This window comes from Eubalaena glacialis, chromosome 4 (assembly GCF_028564815.1).
Source record: "Eubalaena glacialis isolate mEubGla1 chromosome 4, mEubGla1.1.hap2.+ XY, whole genome shotgun sequence".
Taxonomy (NCBI): Eukaryota; Metazoa; Chordata; class Mammalia; order Artiodactyla; family Balaenidae; genus Eubalaena; species Eubalaena glacialis.
Genome location: NC_083719.1, coordinates 79,085,173 through 79,113,032, shown reverse-complemented (window position 1 = coordinate 79,113,032; position 27,860 = coordinate 79,085,173).

Sequence of the window (27,860 nt, the reverse complement as noted above, 5' to 3'; positions counted from 1 at the left end):
CAAGACATCCATAAGCCTTTCCATGTAACCCAACACAATAACAAGTCCCCCATTCCCCCAGATATAAGTACTATGCTGATGATTATAACAACCACTGCCTTCTGTTTCATTATAGTTTTATCACCTAAGTACTGTTTAATTAAACAAGGAGACCATTAGATTGAAGTGACTCTAATGCCATGGCCTACCTAAGTAACCAAACCAAAATGTAAGCCTGTAAGTGGCCCAAGTTTACAAAATTGAAACCTAGGGACAACCAGTCACAAACAGCCAGGCTTTAAGCTGTAGCCAATCAATAATCTCCTTACTTTGCTTTCACATTTTCTCTATAAAAGTCTCTCCCCTGAGCTCCTGTTGGTGGAGCTCTACTAACTGCTTCCAGTTTGGTGTTGCCTGATTAGAATGGATTTTTGCTCAGATAAATTCTTAAAATTTTTAATATGCCTCAGTTTGTCTTTGAAAATTATGCATCCCTAGACACCATAGTTTAATCTTGGCCCCTTTTAAAATTTTGCTGTTTCTTTTAAATCTCTGTTAATCTATAGGTTCCTCCTTCATCCCTTTCTTCTCCTTATAATGTACCTATTAAAGAACCTGGGGCATTTGACCTGTTGAATATACCAGCAGGTTCCCTTAGCAGTTAAGTTCTTTTGAGTATGTTACTTCAGCTCTCCCAATGATCCTGTGAGGTCGTTAATAACCCTGAATAAATCCCTTTCTGTTTAAACTAGCTAAAGTGAGTCCAAGTGCCGGCAACTAAGAACCCTGATTACAAAATGAGAATAAGTTTTTTATTACAAAGTTAATTTCACATACCTAATTTTATATATATATATATATATATGTATATATATATATATACATATATATATATATGAAGTGGAAGGTAGGATGAGGATGATAGTTATCTGTGACAAAACACTTACTGAAATTTTTATTACCCTAGGTGAAAAACAAATCTATATCATGAGCAACAGTGTTACAGCTTAGTTTCTTAAAGTCATTTAGACATTAAAGTAGCAAATCTTTCTAAAGCTGTTTATCACTTGTTAGAGATTCCTGTGCAGATCTCTGTCAATGGGACCATAGTAGGTAAAGACATGAGTTGATGTGGATGAAAATCTCCATGCAGAGACACATGTAATGAGAGATCTGTGGCACATTTTAGGTTTGTAATATCTCCAACAAAACCCAAATTAGCTGTATAATTTGAAAATGAAATATAATTTTGCCTATAATAAGCATAAACAATGTATATGATACTCCCAAAAACAGAGGTAATCATTTATCTTTATATTCAAGTTGAATTGTCATATAATTTAAATGAGACCAAAGAGAAAAAACTCAAAACATGGACAACATCCTTAACAAAAATCAAAGTCCGTAGGTATGAAGTGACTTTAGGGGTAATTACTATTAGATTTAATGTAGGAAAGACCATGAAGACACAGAATTATTACCTGAAGGGAGCCAGGAAACAGCAAGTAAGATTATGGACAGACAGAATGTGAACATTCTAATCCAATACCTTTATTGACTACCCCATTCTGTAGATACAAAAGGAAAAACTGAGGAAAAGGCTGGATAGTAATTTGATAAACTTACCAAATGTTTTACATGTTCTCCATTTTACCAGGCAAGGGTCCAGAAGCATAATTACTGTTTTAGCAAAATGTATCCTTGGCATCACCAAGAGTGGTTGAAAGTTCTTCAATCAGTACCTTAAAGAAGGATAAGAAAATAGTGTCAAGATATATAATGTAGAATAGGAATGTGTAGGTCATAATATCATGATGACAGAAACATTAACAGAGATAATGCTAAAAATCTGCACATTACATACATTATAAGGTAATATAAAGAGTGACCTATTCCAAAATATCTAGCTGGGAACAAATCACTCTTTGTATTCCAGGCATTTCTTTATTCAGTTTTACTTAATATCAAAATTCATTTACACTCCAACATATATCTGTAGAACACTGAAAGACAACAGCCTACAGCAGAAATGGCAAGTATGGCAGGCACTGTGCTATGTCTCCCAGCCACATGTTTATATCAGATATTCCTAACTGATCATATCACTCTTTCTCGAGCTGGGCAAAGATTCAGAACCCTTCTCAACTCAGTGCTCCAGACAGCTACTATTAATTGAATAAACAAAGATGATCCTTGAAATGAAATCTATTTTCCCTCCCTGGCCTGCAGTAAACAGACAAGCGGATAACCTCAGATTATTCTGCAAAAGATAAGCCAAAAAGTAGTCAGTGATAAGCAGTAAGAATATGCACCACCGATAATTTTCACACGGAATAATGCTTCATAATGAGAAAAGTTATTAACTTAGATTTGAGAAGTCATTTATTCAAGTGGTATAATAGTCAACTGATTTAAATCCCTTATTTTTCAAATCATATTGTTTAATCTTCTATATTACATGGAGTGTCCCTCTCATAAAAGCCATATTTCATAAAAAGACACTGTGGACATCCTTTAAATGCATCTTTCTGAAGAAAGTACATGTGTTAAATAGACTAACCATGATGCATCAAACTTTGATATATAAACGTATATTTCTTTGAAAATGTAAATTCAATTAAAAAAATTATTGAGCTTCTACTATTGTCAACATAGCAGATGACTGTGTAGTGATTCTGAATCCATGCTCTGGAATCCTAGTACTTGCGGTCAATTGCTGGTCCCACCACTATATGACCTTGGGGCAAGTAACCTCTAATCCGAATTTCTTCATCTATAAAACAGAGTAAAAATATTACTGATTTCATTGTAATCTGTATAGACTAAAGAAATATTATACCACAGCACATACAACAGTATCTACCTCTAGTAAATAGTTAAAATTTTCAGATATCATTATTATTGTTGCTGTTATTATTATTATACGAAGACCAATATGATTCATTTATTGTTCTCACCTCTTGCTTTAAGAGTCTAAGAGCATAAGGTAAGATAGTAGGTGGAGAGTGGGAGATGGGAGGAAGAAATGGAATATATATCACAGAATAATATTGCTATAATATATAACAGAATAATATTGGTACATTGACATAAAATTCTTATATGAATTCAACTTCAATTATTACAACTCAAAAAACAGGTGAAAGAATTAAGAAAGTCTTAATTGAGAAGATAAAATTTAAGAAAGTCCTGGTAAAATACACATGATTTCAATGGAGAAAAGAACCAACATGAGCAGAGCTAGAAAGAAAGGAGAGGACATGTTTAGAGAATAATGAGCCAGAGATTATAGCAGTGAGTAAAGAAGAATGTGAAAATATAATTTAAAAGGCACACTGAACCATATTTTGAAGGGCCAAGAATGCCGCACTGAAAGATTGAATTTGAGTAAAATTAAGTTAGAAAATCAAGATGTAATCCAGACCTATAAATCTGTTTATAATAATAAAGCATAACCGCATCCTTTTATGTGACAATGATAACCCTACCCTCAAAAGTTGGGAGGCCAGTCAAGTGTGCTTTATTATTCATTTACTATGAATTATAGTAAATACTATTTTAAATTAACATTTTAGAATTACAGAGAGTCTTGTAAAATCTAATTTACCTCAGAATTTGCACAGTGATACTCTAATCTGTGTTTTACTCTCTCAAATCATAAGCAATAAATACAGGCCATGTAATACATTTTTGCAAATGATATTTTCAAACGTATTTATAATACCCAAATAATAACCTATATCAATAGCAACATCTTAAAATTCAACAATCTTCAAATATCCATTTATTATAACAAGTAATTAGCTCTAAATTCTACATTCAACTAAAAAAGCACTGGATTTGGTTTTATAAAGACTTAAAAAGGGACATAACATCTTCTCTTCAATAAAGGATATCTACTTAAGGGGAGTTCCCTGGTGGCACAGTCATTAAGAATCCACCTGCCAGTGCAGGAGACACGGATTCGAGCCCTGGTCCAGAAAGATCCCACATGCTGCGGAGCAACTAAGCCCATGTGCCACAACTACTGAGCCCACATGCCACAACTACTGAAGCCCACGTGCCTACAGCCTGTGCTCTACAACAAGAGAAGCCACCACAATGAGAAGCCCACGCACCACAACGAAGAGTAGCCCCCACTCGCTGCAACTGGAGAAAGCCCGCGTGCAGCAACGAAGACCCAACACAGCCAAAAATAAATAAATAAATTCTAAAAAATAAATAAATTAAATAAAATAAAGGCCCTTCTATCACTTAGAATCTAAAAAAGATTTTTTTAAAAAGGCTATCTATTTAAGGAAATTAGATATTCATGTTTTTTAAAAAATAATAATTAAATACCCCGTTAAATGGCAAGAACAAAGATGAAGGTGGAAGGAGCTAACCTTTTTTGAGAGCTACATACTTTACATCTCCTATCTCACTGAATCTACCCAGCAGTCCCACTTTTGCAAGTAGGAGAGGTCACCGAAAGTCCTTGCTCTGACGAACACTTGAGGCTAAGGCTGGACTCTGGAGCTAGAAGTTCAAATGTTAGTGCTGCCTCTTAGAGGCTTTGTGATTTCAGGCAGATGATTAAGCCTCTTTTAAGTCTCAGTTTCTTCATTTGTTAAACTGGAAAAGTAACAGTATTTAATACACATAGATGTTGTGAAGGGGAACTAAGGAAGTAGGTATATGTGAAATGATAATGCCCTATGACAGCATTTACACAAAGTGCTTTCTAAAAAATCCTAGTCCTAGAAGATTGCTATGACCAAAAAAGGATATATAGTCTTTTAGACTGATGTTTGGGGAATCCTATGCATAATTTCTACCTTTCGAAGATTTGTAGTGTTCATAAAGAAGTTCTGCAGTCGAGCAAAGTTCTCGAACTTTAACTCATAAATTCCTCAAATTTATTTTGCCATAAAATACTGTTTTCTTCTTTTCCTTTCTTCTTCTATTTTTCTTTCTATCTTTCTTTCTTCCTTGGTTTGTGTGTTTGTTGGCTTGCTTGCTTTTACATAGCATTTAAACCCCTATATCCAAGGAAAATCGTTCCACAGTACATTCTATAGAAAGCACTCTATAATAAAAAGTTAGCATTCACAAAGACATGAGAGATTCAAACAATCAACAATTAAAAAGTCCAAATGTAGAAGAGGTGAGTGAGAGATGGAATGGTCAGGAATGCCTTACAAAGGAAAAAAATTTGATGCAAAGCTAAAAATTTAGACAAACTGAGAAAAAAGGACAGATCTGTACTTCAAGGAAGCACACCATGGGCAGAGTAAACATATCAACAGTTCAAATGGAGAGTATGTAAGGATAATAATGATGGTTAGATATTCTAGCTAACACATAATATTTTGCAGGCATTATCTCATCTAGCAGGTGAGAAGACTGGTGAAGTAGATTAGAATCAAATTTGGAAAATTTTGAGGACTATCTTATATAATTCTCTTATTGAAAAAAATCCCTAGGTAATTTAAGCTTTCAGTCCTTCAGAAAGCATTTGTTAAAAACTGATTTCGGATTGACAACAGATCAATTACATCTTTCTCTCAGTATTGCAACACTTAGGACATTTGGTTTGCATTGTTCTTCAGCTGTGTCATATTACCCACTGGATGGTGAGTTTGAGCATAAAACGACTTTGTTTCCTTCTGTCTGCAGACAGGTAATAGGATTTCAATAAAGCTTTGGAAAATTTTTTTTAAAAAACTGATTTCAGAAGCAACGTGCTAGATGCTATGTATTAGAAGAGTAGAGAATAAGAGAGACATACTTAAAGTGAACTGGAGAAAGGAGACTGTAGTCAGGGAGACCAGTTAGCAAGGTACCAGGTACAAGATGATGAGGGCATAGAGATGGGTGGAATTAATGATCAAGGTAGAAACAAAGAAAAGTACTAAATAAGAAGTCAGTTCTGGGTGTCAGTGGTTAAGGGAGTGACAATCAAGACAAAAAATGGCTTATTCTTTCAAAGCAAAGTCTTCAACTGCAAGTTTTGATGCATTAGGGTTTGTGAAATCAGTTTAATGGTTCACAACACTTTATTGCATTGGAAGAAAAAGAAGAGAAAATATCAGAGTGTACCATGCATAGGAAGTATTGTTTCATAAAACTTTTATTTCAGAAATATGTATAGATAGATTATGGACTGGGTTATCTGTTGTCAAAAAATGTTTAAGAGCCTATGAAACTAAGGAATGAAATACAGCAATCAAATCACAAAAAAAGAGATGAGCAAAAATCAGCTAGTCTTTTCTGTACCTATTGAACCAGAGAGGCAACAGATTCAGAGACACCAGGCACCATGGTGGGTAGTGGGGGTGAGGGGAGGAAGGAGTGTGTAAAGTACAAGACTGAAAACACGATATTAAATGAAAGTATGCTTAGTGAACACTGTAACCTACAGCCATCTTGTCTTATCAGCTTCCTGAAAGCCAGCAACCAGGCTTATACTACCAAGCAGACTACTGAAGAATCCTCCTCTAGAGAATCTAACTAGCCTTACAGATATCTATTGATATTTTAGAGCCTTCCAATAAAAGAAAGTTACCTAATAATGAAGTCCATCAATCAAAAAACCCCACCCATGTACCCAATATACCCAATAGCTTATTTAGTACCTCATACTTAAGGATATTTAAGAAAACCTAAAGAAGCAGTTAAAACAGGGGAATCCTGAGGAAATGCAAACAACACAAAGTACAGCAGCAAGCTTCAAAGAAGCTTCAATATCCTCAGATAGAGAAAAAATTGTATCAGTGTGATAAGATATGGATGGCTATTTTAAAAAAACAAACAAAAAAAGAAAGCACAAAAACAAGTTCTTATAAATTAAAAATAAGACAGAAAAAAATAGAAAAAAAATAGCATGGTCAAAAAAATAAAATTTAGAAGATTTCTTGGAAATTAGAACAAAAAGAAAGGAGATGAACAAAAGGAGAGAAAAGAAAATGAAAGGACCAATTGATGAAGGCCAATATCCAACAGAAAGGGGGACCATGTGATGATGCTCTGGCCAATGAGACGTAAGTCATTGTTAAGTGGAGCTTCTAGAAAACATAAGAAAGAAGATGTAGCAAGCACATGGCTTCTGCCCTTTTCCTTTCCTTTTCTTCCTGCCTGAATATAGATGAGATCCTAGAAATAAAGCATGTGTCTTGCAACCTAGAGGTGACCTGCATGATACAAAAGCCACAAGAGAAGAACTGGAAAGTCAGAATGGAACTTATGTCTCTAATGGCATAGTGGAGCCTGTATATCAGCACTGAACATTCTATCACTGGACTTATTACCTGAGTAAAATTGAATCCCTATTTTTTAAGGCACAGTGTAGTCAAGTTCTCTATAATTAGCCAAATGCATCCAATTTCATTATCATAGTACACTAATTGACTCAGCAGAGAACAATATGTAAAACATCATAAGAATAAAAATTCTAAATATTAATGTAACCAAAAATTATAATATATTTATAATTATATTATAAATATAATTTATAATATTATAAACTGGGAAAAGAGGGTTGCAATATAGCACAAATCCTTGAAATAGAAAAGCTGAAATAGCATATTCAAGTTTAAATAAATATATGAAATTAATGTATTAAGAGAGAGCAGTATAAGTACATAATTTTAAAATATGGAGGGAAATATTTAAAAATACATAAAAGAGTTGAAAGTGGTTGCCACAGGGAGGGATGTTTTGATAATAAAAAGAAATACAGCAGGAGACTGAATTTTTAGTTGTAATTCTTTTAACACTAGTAGACTTTATTAAGTGCTCTGCATGTATATTTTTCTCTCTCTTTTTTTTTAAATTTATTTATTTATTTTTGGCTGCGTTGGGTCTTCATTGCTGTGGGCGGGCTTTCTCTAGTTGCGGCATGTGGAGGCTACTCTTCGTTGCAGCACGCGGGCTTCTCATTGTGGTGGCTTCTCTTGTTGCGGAGCACGGGCTCTAGGCGCCCAGGCTTCAGTAGTCGCAGCACATGGGCTCAGAAGTTGTGGCTCGCAGGCTCTAGAGCGCAAGCTCAGTAGTTGTGGTGCATGGGCTTAGTTGTTCCACAGCATGTGGGATCTTCCCAGACCAGGGCTCGAACGCATGTCCCCTGCAATGGCAGGCGGATTCTTAACCACTGCACCACCAGGGAAGCCCTGCATGTATTTTTTTAATTTAGAAATTATTTGAAGATAAGGGGCAGATTCCTGGTGTCCTTAACCATGCCCTTATCCTCTAGCCTTCAGCCTTTAAAAATTTGGTAAAGTTGCACTTTCATTTTCTTTCCTTTTTTAATGGATATATAATTGACATACAACATTAGTTATATTAGTTTCAGATGTACAAGATAATTATTCAGTATTTGTATATATTGCAAAATGACCATCACAATAAGTCCAGGTAACATCCATCACAATTCTTTTTTTTAAGATCTCTTAGCAACTTTCAAATATGCAATACAGTATTATCAACTATAGTCACCATGCTATATGTTACACCCATGACTATGTATTTTATAACTGAAAGTTTGTACCTTTTGACCCCCTTCACCTATTTTGCCCAACCTCCCACCTACCACCTCTGGCGACAACTAACCTGTTCTCTGTATCTATGAATTTGGTTTTTTGATTTTGTTTTTTTAAATTCCACATTTAGCACTTTCATTTTCTTAAGTGGCTCATGAGCCCTTCTAGTGACTTCAAATTTAAAGTAAAAAAAAATACAAACTCTTTTAAGTATCACAGAACTCCTTTATGATGGCTGGCATTTGAATACCCATATGCTCCACATACCCACCCATCCAGTGATAGGCATCCAGGTTCATCTATCCCTGTCCAGGTGACAGACCTCCAGGCTGCTTCCAACTCTTGCCTCCATCAATGTTTCTACAGAGAAAATCTCCATGCATGTCCTCTCAATTCTCCTGAGATACGTACTCAGCAGTAGAATGATGGATTTATAGGGTACACTTGTACTTCATCTGAATAAGCCATGCTGCATTGCTCTCCACTACCACCGGGAGTGCAATAGTGTTCTTATGCTTTCATATCTCAGTTACTATTACCCATCTTTCTAATGTTTGCCAGTCTAAGGATTTAAGGTCATTGCTCAATGTTGCTTTAATTTGCATTTCTTATATTACTCATTATTTTGACCACCTTGTTACATGCATCTTAGTTTTATAAGTTTGCTCTTCTTTAAATTTCATGTTTATCTATTTTGATCTTTTTCCTGGGGTGAATTTTTCTAGTTGATTTGCAAGAGTCACTTGTATGTTGCTATTAGATTTTGCAAATATTTTTCCACTTTCAGTTAGTTAATGTTGTCTAAAAAGTTCTTTATTGAACAGAATGTTTAATTGAGGTAATGTTAACCATGCTTGCTCTTTAAGTTTAAGAAGTCCTTCCAAGTTTCTTACACACACCATGGAATAGCGTGCAGCAGTTAGAATCTACATTAGATGTACAAGTAGCAACATGAATAATATCAAAAAAGAAGGCTCAGTTGTAAAAAGAAATAAAACAAGAAGTAGAATATAATACTACTCATTAAATTAAGAATATATGCATACAAAACAGTATGCTTTGGAGGGATGTATTTAAATTAAAATATATGGATTTAAAAGATTAAAATAGTTTCCAAGGAGGGGAAAATGAAAATGAGGTGTGAGAGATAAGAGAAAGAAAGAAAGGAAGGAAGCTCTGTATGAACAAATGAGAAGAATAAGCCATGGACTGAAAAATATAACTAGTTTAATTAACTGCACCTAAATTTTTTAAAAGTTGACAATATAAATGAAATCTGGAAGTCTGATCAAAGCTACCTCAGTACAGAGGACCACTCTAAATTGACCATTCACTCTATGCTTTAATTTATTCCTGATGATAAATCCCACTGAGAAAATTAATCTACTTAACTTCCACTTTTTCTAAATAAAACTGAGCTAGATATTCCCAGTTGATACTCAGAAAGGAAAAAATAGTCATTCAAATGATATTCAATACTTATAAGTTTTCTATTTAAAAGAACAAGTAAAAAAAATTGTTAAAGTCGCAAATAATCAAATTAAAACAACTTTAAAATGTAAACATATTGCCGAAATCTTATTTCTTCCCAGCACATTATTAAATAATCATTAATGACAAACTTTTTGACAACTTTTTAAGATAGATGCAGATAGGTAGATAGGTGCATAGATAGTAGACAGACAGATGAATATAGACACCTAAGGTATATGCATGAATAACTGAATTTTGTGCCAGTATAATTATTAAATTTTGAAAATTTAAAAATTACATTAATGCTTAAATTCACATTCAAAACTTATTTGAAAAAGCTATTTTTATTAAAGGCTTGAAACACTGAAAACTTTCCTTTTCAACTTTAAATATTAAAATTTCATATAAAAGTGAAGCTCTCAGAAAAATTATGCAGTTGAAGTTCTCATCACAGAATAGAATTTGTTTTTCTTCTTCTTTGTATTTCAGAAGTATTCTTCACACATAAAAGTCAAACTTGTAAAGCTGAATTTTATAGGTGACCCATATTCTACAGTCACCCCAGTCCAACTTGTCACAATATGGAATAAAAGTGTTATTCTCATATTTTAGCCCTTTATATTCAACACTTATAAGATGAAAGAAATAGACTGCCAAATACATCTTTCTCTAAAGGAGTGTCAGCTCAAAGAAAATATTTTATAATAGTCATGGTATTACATCATTTTGAGTTTTATTTTAACAGGAACTAGTTACTGGGGCAAGCTGGAATCCCAGAATGGAATTCTGAACCTACTGTAATCCATATCACATCATGTCTCACCTACAATTGCTTCCCATTTAGTCTTTATTCATCAATATTTGCCTTCTGTCTGTACCCAACACACATCCACGGTAACCAGAGTGGACATTGGTGAAACGTAAACTAGATGTATTTCCTCAGCTTATAAATCTTCAATGATTTCCCACTACCCTTAGTTAAGATAAAGCTAAAATCATCCACATGGCCTATAACACTACATGATTTTTCCCTGTCTCTTAAAGTTTCACCCCAATCTGCATTCCTTCCCATTTCCACATTCCATCCATACTGGCCTTCCTTAGTTGCTCAACCATACCATGCTCCTTCTCACTCTAGTGTCTTGTACAAGCTGTTACTCCTGTTTGGAGTCTTCTCCTATCTCCTCCTCCTTCCTCTAACTAACTCCTAGCTACACTTGTGTCTGAGGTCAGGATGCTTTTCCCAAATCCCCAGTCTGTGTAAGTCCCCTATTATAAACTTCCAGATTTCCCTGAAATTCTCTGTCATGGTACTTATCATCCTTGCCATTTCTTTTCCCATATCTACCTGCTCAACAGAATTGTGAATGCAAAAGGGCTAGAACTACATCCATCTTTTTCACTGTTGCTTATCCTAGTACCTTTCATGGAATAGACAGATGCTCAATGAATGTCTGCAGAATCAATTTTTGAAATGCAAAGAATTGGTATTTCAAACATAGCTAAGAATTTACATAAAAATTAAAAGTCAGGAGGAATACTACACTTAGTTTTAATGGGTTTTAGTTTAAAAAATAAGTAAAACAAGAGAATAATAAAAATAAAAGCAGAAATAACCAGAATATAAAAAATAGAGAAAATCAAGAATGTCAAAGTTGTTTCTTTAATAAAATTGATAAGGTCTTAGCAAGACCAGTTAAGTATACTGCCAAAAATGAAAGAATGGCATCATTACAGATACTACAGACATTTAAAAGATAACAAACAGATGTCATGGAAAATTTTATGCCAATGAATTTGAGCACTTAAATGGACACATTTGGAGAATGCGTAAATAAATTTTGGTAAGCTGACACAATATACATATTACATAATACATATCAATATAAAGGACTGTACTATTGACACATACAACATTATATTGAGTGACAGAAGACCGTCACAAAAGAAAATGCACTGTGTATTTCCATCTATATGAAGTCAAAGAACAAGAAAGAATAATAAATGGAGATAAACAAAAGAATTGTGGTTGACATTAGGGTGGTACTGACTGAAAAGGGAAATGAGGAAACTTCTTAGGACAGTCCTTCTCAACTGAGTGCTGTGAGAGAATGAAACGTTACAAAACATAATTTGAGTTACATTTTCTTAATTCTCCTAATAATGATAGACAGCTAGTACCATTCTAGATGAACAGGAGGTAAGTTAATTCATCAGAAATAGTGTGTGCCATCAGCATTAGGGTTTGATTCTCTCTTAGAATTCCAGTTGAGAACTACCTAGGAGTGCCCTGTCCCATACTTTAGGCATTAACACATGTGGCCATTTGAATTAAATTTAAATTATTTAAAATTAAATAGAATTAAAAGTTCAAGAAGAGGAAATCGACAGTAACACAATAATAGTGGGGGACATTAACACCTCACTTACACCAATGGACAGATCATCCAAAATGAAAATAAATAAGGAAACAGAAGCTTTAAATGACACAATAGACCAGATAGATTTAATTGATATTTATAGGACATTCCATCCAAAAAGAGCAGATTACACTTTCTTCTCAAGTGCGCACAGAACATTCTCCAGGATAGATCACATCTTGGGTCACAAATCAAGCCTCAGTAAATTTAAGAAAATGGAAATCATATCAAGCATCTTTTCTGACCACAACACTATGAGATTAGAAATGAATTACAGGGGAAAAAATGTAAAAAACACAAACACATGGAGGCTAAACAATACGTTACTAAATAACCAAGAGATCACTGAAGAAATCAAAGAGGAAATCAAAAAATACCTAGAGACAAATGACAATGAAAACACGATGATCCAAAACCTATGGGATGCAGCAAAAGCAGTTCTAAGAGGGAAGTTTATAGGTATACAAGAAGAAACAAGAAAAATCTCAAATAAACAATCTAATCTTACACCTAAAGGAAACAGAGAAAGAAGGACAAACAAAACCCAAAGTTAGCAGAAGGAAAGAAATCATAAAGATCAGAGCAGAAATAAATGAAACAGAAACAAAGAAAACAATAGCAAAGATCAATAAAACTAAAAGCTGGTTCTTTGAGAAGATAAACAAAATTAATAAACCATTAGCCAGACTCATCAAGAAAAAGAGGGAGAGGACTCAAATCAATAAAATTAGAAATGAAAAAGGAGAAGTTACAACAGACACCACAGAAATACAAAGCATCCTAAGAGACTACTACAAGCAACTCTATGCCAATAAAATGGACAACCTGGAAGAAATGGACAAATTCTTAGAAAGGTATAACCTTCCAAGACTGAACCAGGAAGAAACAGAAAATATGAACAGACCAATCACAAGCACTGAAATTGAAACTGTGCTTAAAAATCTTCTAACACACAAAAGTCCAGGACCAGATGGCTTCACAGGTGAATTCTATCAAACATTTAGAGAAGAGCTAACACCCATCCTTCTCAAACTCTTCCAAAAAATTGCAGAGGAAGGAACACTCCCATACTCATTCTGTGAGGCCACCATCACCCTGACACCAAAACCAGACAAAGATACTACAAAAAAAGAAAATTACAGACCAATATCACTGATGAGTATAGATGCAAAAATCCTCAACAAAATACTGGCAAACAGAATCCAACAACACTTTAAAAGGATCATACACCATGATCAAGTGGGATTTATCCCAGGGATGCAAGGATTCTTCAATATACGCAAATCAATCAATGTGATACACCATATTAACAAACTGAAGAAGAAAAACCATATGATCATCTCAATAGATGCAGAAAAAGCTTTTGACAAAATTCAACATCCATTTATGATAAAAACTCTACAGAAAGTGGGCATAGAGGGAACCTACCTTAACATAATAAAGGCCATATATGACAAACCCACAGCAAACATCATTCTCAATGGTGAAAAACTGAAAGCATTTCCTCTAAAATCAGGAAGAAGACAAGGATGTCCACTCTCACCACTATTATTCAACATAGTTTTGGAAGTCCTAGCCACGGCAATCAGAGAAGAAAAAGAAATAAAAGGAATACAAACTGGAAAAGAAGAAGTAAAACTGTCACTGTTTGCAGATGACAAGATACTATACATAGAGAATCCTAAAGATGCCACCAGAAAAGTACTAGAGCTAATCAACGAATTTGGTAAAGTTGCAGGGTACAAAATTAATGCACAGAAATCTCTTGCATTCCTATACACTAATGATGAAAAATCTGAAAGAGAAATTAAGGAAACACTCCCATTTACCATTGCAACAAAAAGAATAAAATACCTAGGAATAAACCTGCCTAGGGAGACAAAAGACCTGTATGCAGAAAACTATAAGACACTGATGAAAGAAATTAAAGATGATACAAACAGATGGAGAGATATACCATGTTCTTGGATTGGAAGAATCAATATTGTGAAAATGACTATACTACCCAAAGCAGTCTACATATTCAATGCAATCCCTATCAAATTACCAATGGCATTTTTTACAGAACTAGAAAAAAGTATCTTAAAATTAGTATGGAGACACAAAAGACCCCAAATAGCCAAAGCAGTCTTGAGGGAAAAAAACGGAGCTGGAGGAATCAGACTCCCTGACTTCAGACTATACTACAAAGCTACAGTAATCAAGACAATATGGTTCTGGCACAAAAACAGAAACATAGATCAATGGAACAAGATAGAAAGCCCAGAGATAAACCCACGCACCTATGGTCAACTAATCTATGACAAAGGAGGCAAGGATATACAATGGAGAAAAGACAGCCTCTTCAATAAGTGGTACTGGGAGAACTGGACAGCTACATGTAAAAGAATGAAATTAGAACACTCCCTAACACCATACACAAAAATAAACTCAAAATGGATTAGAGACCTAAATGTAAGACCGTACACTATAAAACTCTTAGAGGAAAACATAGGAAGAACACTCTTTGACATAAATCACAGCAAGATCTTTTTTGATCCACCTCTAGAGTAATGGAAATAAAAACAAAAATAAACAAATGGGACCTAATGAAACTTCAAAGCTTTTGCACAGCTAAGGAAACCATAAACAAGATGAAAAGACAACCCTCAGAATGGGAGAAAATATTTGCAAACGAATTAACTGACAAAGGATTAACCTCTAAAATATGTAAACAGCTCATGCAGCTCAATATTAAAGAAACAAACAACCCAATCCAAAAATGCGCAGAAGACCTAAATAGACATTTTTCCAAAGAAGACATACAGATGGCCAAGAAACACAGGAAAAGCTGTTCAACATCACTAATTATTAGAGAAATGCTAATCAAAACTACAATGAGGTATCACCTCACACCAGTTTGCATGGGCATCATCAGAAAATCTACAAACAATAAATGCTGGAGAGGGTGTGGAGAAAAGGGAACCCTCTTGCACTGTTGGTGGGAATGTAAATTGATACAACCACTATGGAGAACAGTATGGAGGTTCCTTAAAAAAATAAAAATAGAATTACCATATGATCCAGCAATCCCACTACTGGGCATATACCCAGAGAAAACCATAATTCAAAAAGACACATGCACCCCAGTGTTCACTGCAGCAATATTTACAATAGCCAGGTCATGGAAGCAACCTAAATGCTCATCGACAGATGCATGGATAAAGAAGTTGTGGTACATATATACAATGGAATATTACTCAGCCATAAAAAGGAACGAAATTTGGTCATTTGTTGAGACATGGATGGATCTAGAGACTGTCATACAGAGTGAAGTAAGTCAGAAAGAGAAAAACAAATATCGTATATTAACACATGTATGTGGAACCTAGAAAAATCGTACAGATGAACTGGTTTGCAGGGCAGAAGTTGAGACACAGATATAGAGAACAAACGTATGGACACCAAGGGGGGGAAAGCCGCGGGGGGGTGGGGGTGGTGGTGTGATGAATTGGGTGATTGGGATTGACATGTATACACTGATGTGTATAAAACTGATGACTAATAAGAACCTGCTGTATAAAAAAATAAATAAAATTAAATTTAAAAAAATTTTTTAAAATAACTAATACTAAAGTTTCTTTAGATTATTTGTTTGGAAATATGTTAATATAAGTGTTTCAGACATTACATGAAATTCCTAAAAATCTTATATGTTCTGGTATAATGTTATAAGTCATAATTCTAGTTATTATTTTAAAATGTATATCTCAGAAATAACTAAATTTCCCTGTCAACTGCATTAGTATGAACTTTCATCAAATCTTAACCGTGGTCATTTTTAAATTTTTTGTCATTTACAGACAGTTCTGGGTGTACTCTGATGCTTTTGCAAAAATGTTCCTATAAAAGGGTTTCATCCTAAGGAATTCACGGAAAAGACTCTGACAAGTACAGGTTTGTGGTAACTGACTATACTGCTGAACTGAATGAATAAGCATTTTCAGAACTCTTGTGGAAAACTGATGAACTCATAAAAGTGCTAACAAAAGATCAAGATGAAAAAAAAATTTAAAAAAAAAAATTAAAAGTTCAGTTACTTAGTCAGACTAACCACATTTCAAATGCTCAAAAATCACATGTGGGTAGTGGCTACTACATTAGCCAACACAGACATAGAACATTACCACCATCATAGAAAATCTACTGGACAGTGTCAGTCTATGGTTGGGTGATGGTTCCTTGGGTTCTTACAATTGTCAAAGCTTATTGAACTGTACACTTAATATCTGGGCATCTAACTATATGTCAATTTTACCTCCACTTAAAATTTTTATACAAGTACAAATAGTTTTAAATTACATGAGAATAAGGTTTTAAGGTATGACGGTAGTATGTGTTATATCTCATGAAACATGGAAAATAAAACTCCATTTTCTTCAGTCATTCTCATATACAACAAATCTAATAAACTATAGCATCTCATATAATTACCAATCTTGTGTAATCACTTTCCATGAAAATGGCAATTTAGAAATGTTTATCTTAGTTTGAGTTCATTAAACTGAGTTGAGTAAAATATAATTAATACCCCCAGGTCTGGTCAGATTTGTACTACATTTATATCATCCAATTTGTCTTTAAAGGATTATAGGACCAGGGTGTATTCCAGCAATACATGGACTAAATGCCTAATATTCAAGATGGAATTTAACACAGCACAGTTAGTGAAAAACATCACTACCACCACATATAATAAAACACCTTCTATTAAGTTAAACATATCACCATTTTTCATAAAACCAGACTTCATATTATAAAGCCACAAGACATTGTTAATTGGACTCTAAGATGAATTTGAAAATTAGTATTTTAAGGAATTAAAATTAAAGAGAATACACAGATTTCAAGTGCCGTTGGTTTAGACCCAAATGTCTTAGAAGCAAAAACAAAGTTATCAATAGTTGTCATCAGTCAGTAAGTATTCAACTTAAAGTAAAATGTAAATTTATTCCAAATATCCAAACAAGAAAATAAAATCAAAAATGGCTCTGACTCCTGGATTATCCTACAGTTAATTTCCTATCAAGACAGCATTTACCATAAATAAAGTCCCAGCCATACAAACTGTAACAGAAGAATTATAATCTAAAGTCTAGCACTTATATAGACATAAGATTTAGTGCATATATAATAAACTAATGGGCCCAAGTCTCAGGAGGTTCCAGAAATGTTAATATTATAAAGACAGGTTCTGATTTACATAGCTCAGACACTCAGAGCTATCTCTCGAGAGCCTTTTACACATATCTCTTCCCAACTCCACTTTTGGTGACATCATATTGGTAACATGAATTAGGCCATGGTGAGACCTGCCCAGATGGCTCTTATTAAAGTGGTGAAATAACGTACGTAATGATGTACTAAAAAGTGATAGGAATATGAAGTAGATCCTACATTAGAAACGTTTCGAGATTTATCTTTGTGTTTGTTGTCCATGGTTGCCGGTCTTGCCCAGTTCACTATCTTATTTAATGGCATCTCCAACTTTCTGGATGCTCAGGCAGAAAAACTTTAGAATCACCCCTCTCTTTATCTCATCTATCAGGAAATTCAATAGATGCTACTTTCAAAATATATCCAAATTTCAAAATATATCCAAAATTCAACGACTTCCCACACTGTCAGTTACTGCCCTGCACCAAGTCCCTGCTCTTCTCTGCTCTGAACTGCTGTCATTCTAGCTCCCTGCTGTCTACTCTCAGAACAGCAGCCCCAGGGAGACATCATTCATGTCACTCCTTTGCTCAAAACCCTGCTCCCCATCTCATTCACAGTAAAAGCCAAAGTCCCTACAGTGGCCTATTGATCTGTTCCTCCTCTGAACACCATTTTAGCAATTTTCTCTCTGACTCTCTCTACTCCAGACACACTGGCCTCCTGGGTATTCCTTGAACATGCCAGGAAAACTCCCACTTCAGTGCTTTTGTATGAACTGTCCTAGTGGTTAGAATGCTCTGCCCCTAATATCTGTAAAGCTACCTCTTTTACTCCATTCAAGCCTCTAATCAAATATCACCTTCTTTTTGTTGTTGTTGTTGTTGCTGTTTTAATTTTTATTGGAGTATAGTTGATTTACAAAAAATATCACCTTCTATAAGCCCCATCCTGATTACACTATTTCAAACATCGATGCCCTCTTTATCCATCACTCCTTCCCCTATCTCAGCATTCCCACTCCTCTTTACCCTACTCTACTTTCTCTTTCTTTCCCAAGCACTTATCAACTTCCAATGTATTAAATAATTTACTTATTTCTTGTACATAAAGGTAAGCAAGGTTTACACTTTATAAAGTAAGGGACTTTGGTCCATATTTTTCACTGATGTATCCCAAGCCTCTGGAATAATGCTTGACACCTCATAGGTGCTCAAAAAATTTTTTATTAATGGACAACTGAATGGCTATCTCAGACTCTAGAGGATGTCAAATGGCTTCATATTTTCTCCCTTGACCTTAAGATATTTGACAACATGATAACTGGCTCTGAAAGCTACACTATGTGTTGTGGATATGAAAAGTTCAAAATTCTTTAATCATATCTGTGATTCTAGTCTGTAAACTAAAAGCTGTCAGAAATCTAATGCCAGAAATGTTATGGGAATTTTCTTGCTCACTGCATCACTTCCAAAAGCAGTTTGAACCATTTCCTGAGACATTAAAGGCTATAAATACACAATCTGCTTCTTAACTGGTAAATAGACTCTACGTTTGTGAAAAGGTTTTAAACAGACCTTAAGAGACACAATTGGCTTAAGGGCTAAAGCTAACCTCTGGTTTTCAGGAGCAAAGAAACAAATGATTTTAGCATCAAGATTTTATGCTTGCCTGCTACATTATTTTATACCTGCACATAAAACTACTTTCCATTTTCTCTACTAGATACTGTCAAGTTATAAATAATAACTCAAAATTTAGGAGTATAAGATTTTCATAACATCAAAAAGCAGTAGAATGAGTGTACTTTGTATTGTTCAGTGATGTAGGTGGGGGTGAGAGAACCTGTATAATCACATTTGAATATTCCAATTGCAAAATTTTATGAAACTGTTTAAAATTATGTGGAAATAGTCTACACATTTTGAAACAAACTTCTAAAATGGCCTCCAGACATAATTTCTCCATAGCCAGGCAGAAATGTAAAGCAACAACTAGCTTACATTTGCTTTAAAAATGTGCTGCAAATCCCACTACTGGGCATATACCCTGAGAAAACCATAATTCAAAGAGTCATGTACCACAATGTTCATTGCCACACTATTTACAATAGCCAGGACATGGAACCAACCTAAGTGTCCATCGACAGATGAGTGGATAAAGAAGATGTGGCACATATATACAATGGAATATTACTCAGCCATAAAAAGAAATGAAACTGAGTTATTTGTAGTGAGGTGGATGGACCTAGAGTTGGTTATACAGAGTGAAGTAAGTCAGAAAGAGAAAAACAAATACTGTATGCTAACACATATATATGGAATCTAAAAAAAAATGGTTCTGATGAACCTCGGGGAAGGACAGGAATAAAGACACAGACGTAGAGAATGGACTTGAGGACACAGGGAGGGGGAAGGGTAAGCTGGGATGAAGTGAGAGAGTGGCATGGACAAATATACACTACCAAATGTAAAATAGATAGCTAGTGGGAAGCAGCCACATAGCACTGGGAGATCTGCTTGGTGCTTTATGTTCACCTAGAGGGGTGGGATAAGGAGGGTGGGAGGGAGACACAAGAGGGAGGGGATATGGGGATATATGTACGCGTATAGCTGATTCACTTTGCTGTGCAGCAGAAGCTAACACAACATTGTAAAGCAATTATCCTCCAATAAAGATGTTAAAGGAAAAAAAAATGTGTTGCAATACTACATATACTTAACATATGCTTAAAAAGCTTAAAATTCATTGCTATCAGCAACAAATATGACTGATAGCTTTAGCTTAAAGGAATAAAAAAGAATTTTTACACTAGCATGAATGCCTGAATGGGAAGAAATAAAAAGAGAACAAATACTAACTTCCTCATACCTCCGGAAGATAAAGGAGTTGTTTACTTGTTTGTTATTCATTTGTTTTTTTCATTAGAAAGAAAAGTGATGACACAAACGACGTTTTCATCTGTCAACTTTTGGCAGAAATATCTAAAGTAAATGGTGCAAAGAAGAGCTTTGGCTCCTGCTGTCATGGCTGAAATAAACATAGCTCTCAGCATCAACAGCAATGTAAGAAATGGAATCACTTGTAGCAACTGAAGCCCACAGGCTTTACCTGGTCCATCCATATGTTAACTCAATCAGCACTGCTTTCCTGGGCAAGCTTAAGCTCCCCAGAGTGCAGGTGACCGGAAGATATGACAGAACTACAGGCTTTAATGTGAATCCTAGATGGTTTGATAGTTCAAGCTGGAAGCAAGCCAGCTAAAGAGGAAGTATCATTAGGCAATATTGCATATAAAGAGCATGGTTAATTAAGTTCTCAAGTATTTATTAAATTTGCTTGTTGCTTTATATCCTAGCCTAAAAAGAAAGCTAGACTTCCCTTGCCTCTAGAATTCCTGTTTCACTGTAAACAAAATAGTTATGACATATGGAAATTTTCCAGCTTTGCTATATCTTTCAATTAAATAACAGATATTTAGTGATCACCTACCATTTGCCAGACACATGGTGGGAATACAACAATAAACAAGGTAAGTGATGCCTGAGATATGTTTTGAGTAGTAATATGTGACCTTCAGCCTAGGATCAGATGGGTCAATGTATACATTCATTATTTTTTAGACAAAAAAGAACATGAGTATATTTAAAGTCAGAGAGTTCTGAAAATGAACAGTCTAAGATTTTGCCATAAAAGATAGAAATGATGAGGAAAAGGCAGACAAAAATATCCATTCCAATTCCACGTTACACTCAGCACTTCAGGATGAAATTTATTTCCACAATGAACTTCAATGTAAATCTCATTTTTTATGTTTTGTACTCTCCAGCCAACATGTCAAACAACCTAACTTAGGAATTCATTGTTCAAATATACTTGTGCATGTGTGTAATTTGTAAATACAAAGATGTTCCCTAAAGTATTTGTAATTTTTAAAATAACAGAAATAACCTAAATGCCTAAAAATAGGACCCTCAGTAAATAATTATATAATGAGATATTAGATAGCTATTAAAAAGAATGTCTAATCCATCCATGTATACAGGCATAGAACAGTGTCTTGAACTTACATTAAGTGAAAAAAAGTAGCAAATGACATCCACAGTAACATTACAGTTATATATTTTTTAAAGTATATGCATTTAAATATAAATAAATAAATCTAGAAAGATACCACCCAAGTTGTTAACAGTGGCAGACAACAGTTTTAAATCTGTACACTTGGTGTATTATTTGAAACATTTAAATAAGCATATATTGCTTTCCTAATAAAAAATAATTTTTCATTGGGCAGTTCTCTCCAATCTTTTACCAACCACCTAATTATTAAGAAATGGCTTGTAATCCTAATGGAACTTAGAAAAACAGCAATCATAGAATAAATCCAAAGAAGGAAGGGAGAAAGAATATCCTTGATAAAGCCTAGACTCACAGGCCTGTGTTGTGCATGTCATACAAACAATCGTATACACACACACACACATCACCTTGGCATTGCCAGTCTGAATGCACAGGTTGGCATAACATCCTAATAAGCCTTTATAAACAAGAAAACTGGCTCCCAACTTAAAAAAACTAATGAGGAAGTGACTTTAGCAGAAAGTAAAGAACTTCAACATATGTAACCTAATGCCTATTTTCTAGTCCACTTGTGACACTGACAGAGTTGTGATGCTAGCACCAAACCTAAGCATTCACTGCTGCCTGAAGTCTAGTCAAGAACTTGACAGCTTTTACCTCTTGCAACTCCCTTGCTAATGATTGTGAGGGCCATTTTGAGTCTTTCAGTTCCATGGAAATTATTTAATGGCCCTTCATAAAGAAACTGGTTAGAATCACCAATTCAAAAACTAAATCTATATATGACCTCACCAGCCAGGAACCAGTCTTTAATTTCCTTTCATTGGGTCAAATAACTAACCCATGATGACAATAGTGCAGAGAAATAAGAGAGAAAGACTGAGTAGTCCAATTCATAGGGTTATAGCTCGTATTCTACCTTAAGCCAATCTGAAGAGTGTATGTATGTGGATCACCTTTTTGGGTGAGAAATGGTTGAGAGTTTTATTTTTGCTTTCAAAATAACTGTAAGGAAAAACAATCAACCTAGTATCTAGTGAGAAGGGAATAGGTCAAACACCAAGATCAGAACTTAATCCGTAATCAGCTAGTCTCCCTTTAATAAGGGAAGCCTGTACTTCTCAATATGGACTCAGCTTTCAATTCTGCATGAAAGACATTATCAAAACGTTTTTCATAGATCCATAACATTCTCATTTATTAGGCATTTATTTAACAAATATTTATTGAGCAACTAGTCTGTGCCAAGAATATTCTAAACAGACAAGGAGCCTTTTTCTCACTTCAGTGGGAGTGTTAAACAAGCAATCTATAAATAAACAGGTGTGAGCTAGATCCCATCACCTCCCTTCACACTGGTGGATTTTTTTCCTCTTGAGTTTGGAGTATTCCATGATGCAGTCTTTGGACCTATTTTCTTCCCTAACCACACTCACTTTCTTGGTTTGTTCATACAGTCTTGTGACTCCAAAATTTATATCTCAGGCTTAGTATGCTTTTTGAATTCCAGATCAATATATCTATCTACTTAACATCCTCACTTGGATATCTAGTAGACATCCCTGACTTGACAAGTACAAAAACAAATGGTTTGCCATCCCTCTCAAATCTGAAACTCCATCCAACTATTCAAAAATCTTGGCATCCTTGACACCTCTCTCTCTTACTCCTGACATGAAATTTGTTAGAAAATCCTGTCTTCTCTACCTTTAAAACAAATATAAAACTAAACCAATTCTCACCACCTCCACTGCTACCTCCTTATTTCATGTTATCCTCTCTCTCTTTGCTTCTAGCATTACTCCGCTCTGTTTTAAGCAAAGAGATCAGTTAAAACCTAAGTCATGTCACACCTTTCCTTTGCTCAAAACCCTCCTCCTCCCCCCCACATTCTATGTAATCCTCAAATATGGCAGCTCTGCCTCTACCTTACATTGTTTGCACTTTACACCCTGTGCCTGGAACACTCTTCCCTCAGATAACAGCATGACTAATCTCATCTCTTTCAAGTATTTGCTCAAATGACAGCTTCTTAATGAGGTCCTGAGTAACCTTTATAAAACTGTCACACATGCCCACCCTTTGCACTCCCTATTCCCTTATCCTACCCTTTTTTATCCTTTTTTCCCATAGCATTTATCACCTTTTAACTTCCTCTTTACAATTATGTTGATTGTCTGCCTTGCATTACTAGAAAGTAAGCTCCATGCTGGCAGGTATTTTTTGCATCTTTTGTTCACCCAAGTACCTAGAACAGTGCCAGAAACATAATAGGCACTCAAAAATTATTTGTTGAGTGAATGCATTTAATAAACTATCCCCTCACTCTCCTATAATATCAATTTCGTTACTGGATTATTCCATCTACAAACTAAAATGGCAAAGAGTTTGAATTTTTATTCTAAATGTGATGGGAAACAAAGTGTTTTAAATATCAGCATGACACGAACTAACCTAAGTTTTACGTAGATTATTCTCACTTCTTTATAGAGATGAGATTGTAAGAAGCCTGGAATAGGAGCAGGAAGATGAAGTTCAGAAACCATTATTAAAGAAGTAGCAGAATTACATGCTACATAAAACCAAAAAATCATTTAGAAAATATACTGACAAAAGATATGGCACAACAAATGTGACTAGTTGCTTTATTGGTAATTATTATTATATCAAATCTTTAACTATCTTTAATAATAATGATAATACTACAACATTAATACTTGTGTTTGGCCATTGCTCATTGTAAATGGAATGTGATCTCAAATGCAATCCTCTGTATACTTCTCAACAGAAAGCAAATGAATTCAGACACATACAACTAAAAATGGGTCATGGGTCAGATGTTACTCTTATAGTTACTGATTACAAAATATTTTCTCATATTCATATTGGTGGTCTGTTACATGCTCATATGCCATTCTCCATCTGAGCAGAAAAAATAATTCCCCACTTAATGAAAAGATCTTCTAAAATTTCCCAGCTTTAAAATGTTGAAAATATGGGAAAAAGGACAAAGCGTATTATATTTTACTTCATAAAAACAATTCATGATTCTACTTTCTCAAAAGGAATGAGTTAGTATTTTTTACAGTTAACTTAGGGCTGCTTTAGAAGTTAGTCCTAATACTAAAAATTAAAATTCTAATATGAGAAGCTATTTAAAAAATAAAATTATCCCACCTTTTCCAAGAGCTTGTCTTAAAAAAAAAAAAAAAAAGCTTTAAATGCCAAAACAAAAGAGTAAGAATCCAGTTAATGCATTTTTTAGTACCTTCCTTGTTTTAACTTTTGTTTGAATTGCAGACTTGAAAAGTTTTTCAAAAATGTATTTTAACATTTTTAATTATTCTAACAAAATTATCAGTATCATTTAAAATTATCAGCATCATTTCTTTCACAATTGCTAATTTTAAAATAATGGTAAGGAATACTATGTACACAGAGAATTTGAATTATTCTTCAATTGTGTCAGTATCAAAAGATTTCCACAGAGTTGGGGGAGGAAGTGGAAGGGTTTCACACACTATCGTATAATTTTTCTTATTCATTTACCTAACTGACCTATAGTCAAAACCAATGGCAAGAAGAAACACAAAGGTGGAAACAGCCCAAGGGACACAGGCAGTCTGAAAATAAAAGCCCTGCATGATCTTTAGATATGCAACTAACTTTCAAGCTGCAAACACAAGGAGAATAATAAAACACTCCCTGTGTAGCTATATTATTCAGCTGCAAACACACATATGTCTAAATCACCTGAGCAAAGCAGGTAGAGCACCAGGAAGAAAAAGTTGATGGGAGTCTGCTGTAAAGAAAGCACTCCACAGAGGAGATTCAATTTGGATAAACAAAATTTAAGGTAAAATCAGAATACTGCTATGAGATTAAGATTAGTTTTTATTTTAAAAAATAGCCATCATATACATCATACATACTAGAAAAACACTGCAAATATACATAAGTCATTTTCTGCCAGATGTGGGTACTAATGGCATTTTTTAATATAGCCAGTTTAAAATGAATAAAAATGTTATCAAGGTATGTTTTCGTATTTTTAAACCATGCAAGTAGAATTTCTTCATATAATGAGTTCCTATTTAAACTTATAGAGGTTAGAAGGGGGTTAATCTAAAATCTTATAAACAATATAGGACTTTGTCCTGTGCTTATTTTGGGGGCTTTGTTTTTGTGTACTTGTTTACAGATTCCTTAGGCAACAGTTTTTCTGGCAAAGCTAAGATAAATTTTCAAGAGAGAAACAATATTAGGAAGCACATTTCCACATCAAGGATTACAACTAAATATGGTCCACCCTAGGAGAAAATGAGGTCCTCACTGTTTCTTGTCTGGACCATTACAAATGACCCCCCTGCCTTTGATCTCTTATCCTTCCAATTCATATTCCATATTATCCTTCTATACCAGTTCACTCATACTAATCAAAATATATTAAAACTATGCCCCCACTGATGCCAAGTTTACTGAACCTCATTGGGAATGACTTTGGAATTTGATTGCCTTGAAAATGTTGGGGAAAAATGAAAATCATTATCATAGCCATGAGATTAGCAGAAAATGAACTCATCGAAAGAAAACAAGAAGCCCTATGGGATTTTAAACAAATGTATACATGAAAGAAAAATATAAATTAAAACAAATCTTTCTCAGTCATTGATTACTATTCATACATATCTCACAAAATACACGATGTGCATCTCAGAAGAAAGAATCAATATCAAGCATTCCCAGAGCTAATCAATCTTTACCAGATGTACCTCCAATTAAAAGGAAACCATTAGAGAAAGGTGGCATTATCCAAAAGCTATGTTAGTATGGGTTTTTTCCTACAGAAATGTTTTATCTTAAAATAGCTAATTAATCCCTAACAATATCATCAAGATAGCTTAATAAAATTGCCACCACATAAATGTGTAATTCTATCCATTTTTCTAATTTATTCCTAAGTATTCTATTTTCTATTTGATTATTTCATTTTACAATATAATATGATGTATATCTGCCAATGTATACCTAAACTTCACCCAGTAATCTACCTTAACATTTATTTTCATTCAGGAAGGAGTACAAAATCACAACTACCATCTTAGCTATGTTTCTTAATGAAATGAAATAATTTAATGTGTATTTTTTCCTCTTTCTAGATCACAAAGTCATTTCAAAGATAATGTTGTGAAAGAGAAAAATAGTCTATGTGGTTCAAAAGAAAATTTTAATTTGTTAATCTTGTTAGAATTAATTCTTTATAGTGCTACTGGAGTGTTTTTATATATTTTTCAACCATCAAGCTAAGTAGAAATTATTCCACCCAAAAAGCAGAGGATTATTTTTAAATGAGCTAGCTCTTTCCAAATAACATCTGATTCCAATCATAAACCCCCCAAAAAACTACAAAGGTAGTGTGATTCATGTCTCTTCTATCTTCTCCATTTACGCTTAAAGCACCCACATTTGGTACTTCTCAGCTGAGATGTATAAGAACCCCTCAACTCTCTTCATGAAATCTCTCTCCTTTCTAATGCACTTTACCACTGAGGCTTAGTTAAAGTTCTAGAATGCCTTGTATTGAACATATCTGCTACAGACTATGTCCCCCCAAATTCATATGTTAAAACCTATTCCCCGGGCTTCCCTGGTGGCGCAGTGGTTGAGAATCTGCCTGCCAATGCAGGGGACACGGGTTCGAGCCCTGGTCTGGGAAGATCCCACATGCCGCGGAGCAGCTGGGCCCGTGAGCCATAATTACTGAGCCTGCGCGTCTGGAGCCTGTGCTCCACAATAAGAGAGGCCACGACAGTGAGAGGCCCACGCATCGCGATGAAGAGTGGCCCCCACTCGCCGCAGCTAGAGAAAGCCCTCGCACAGAAACGAAGACCCAACACAGCCAAAAATAAATAAATAAATTAATTAAAAAAAAACAAAAAAACCTATTCCCCAATGTGATGGTATTTGGAGGTAGGGCCTTTGGGAGGATCCACCTCATGAATGGGATTGGTACCCTTATAACAGAGGCCTGGAGAGCTCCCTTGCCCCTTCTGCCATGTGAGGACACAGCAAAAAGATGGCCATCTATGAACCCAGAAGTGGGGTCTCACCAGACACCAAATCTGCTGCCTTCCTGATCTTGGACTTCCAGCCTTCAGAACTGTGAGAAATAAATTTCTATTGTTTATAACCA